Here is a 1,426-nt window from a genome sequence, read left to right as displayed (position 1 = left end):
AAATAATCAGTAAATGCATGATAAATAACAAATGAAGTCAGAAAGGGTTGTAAATTGATGATGTGGCTTTGAATGGTGCATTTTGAACACAAAAAAACTATGGAGTTCAAATAAGTTCAAAAAAATGAAATCCCTTTGTAACAGACGAGTTTCCGTATGAAACCCTGATACTTCGAAGGAGATTGTTCGTTTTGTACATGAAGTGCATCCAGTTTTTGCCGTAACCCTATGTACTTTCTTGCACATGCTATGTGGGTAAAATGATGATACAATACCAACTTGGAACCTTTTCAGAGTTCATTTCAAATGCTTTTCAATTTCATGGTCTTATAGCTCAAAATAATCAGTAAATGCATGAAAAATAACAAATGAAGTCAGAAAGGGTTGTAAATTGATGATGTGGCTTTGAATGGTGCATTTTGAACACAGAAAAACTATGGAGTTCAAATAAGTTCAAAAAAATGAAATCCCTTTGTAACAGACGAGTTTCCATATGAAACCCTGATACTTCGAAGGAGATTGTCCATTTTGTAGACGAAATGCATCCAGTTTTTGCCGTAACCCTCTGTACTTTCTTGCACATGCTATGTGGGTGAAATGATGATATGATGCCAACTTGGAACCTTTTCAGAGTTCATTTCAAATGATTTTCAATTTCATGGTCTTATAGCTCAGAATAATCAGTAAATGCATGAAAAATAACAAATAAAGTCAGAAAGGGTTGTAAATTGATGATGTGGCTTTGAATGCTGCATTTTGAGCACAGAAAAACTATGGAGTTCAAATAAGTTCAAAAAAAATGAAATCCCTTTGTAACAGACGAGCTTCTGTATGAAACCCTGATACTTTGAAAGAGATTGTCTGTTTTGTACATGAAGTGCATCTAGTTTTTGCCGTAACCCTCTGTAATTTCTTGCACATGCTATGTGGGTGAAATGATGATACGATGCCAACTTGGAACCTTTTCGGAGTTCATTTCAAATGCTTTTCAATTTCATGTTCTTATAGCTCAAAATAATCAGTAAATGCATGAAAAATAACAAATGAAGTCAGAAAGGGTTGTAAATTGATGATGTGGCTTTGAATGGTGCATTTTGAACACAGAAAAACTATGGAGTTCAAATAAGTTCAAAAAAATTAAATCCCTTTGTAACCGACGAGTTTCCATATGAAACCCTGATACTTCGAAGGAGATTGTCCGTTTTGTACACGAAGTGCATCCAGTTTTTGCCGTAACCCTCTGTACTTTCTTGCACATGCTATGTGGGTGAAATGATGATACGATGCCAACTTGGAACCTTTTCAGAGTTCATTTCAAATGCTTTTCAATTTCATGGTCTTATAGCTCAAAATAATCAGTAAATGCATGAAAAATAACAAATGAAGTCAGAAAGGGTTGTAAATTGATGATGTGGCTTTGAATGGT

Source organism: Triticum dicoccoides, chromosome 6B (genome assembly GCF_002162155.2).
Source record: "Triticum dicoccoides isolate Atlit2015 ecotype Zavitan chromosome 6B, WEW_v2.0, whole genome shotgun sequence".
NCBI classification, from domain to species: Eukaryota; Viridiplantae; Streptophyta; class Magnoliopsida; order Poales; family Poaceae; genus Triticum; species Triticum dicoccoides.
This window is presented reverse-complemented; position numbering follows the sequence as displayed.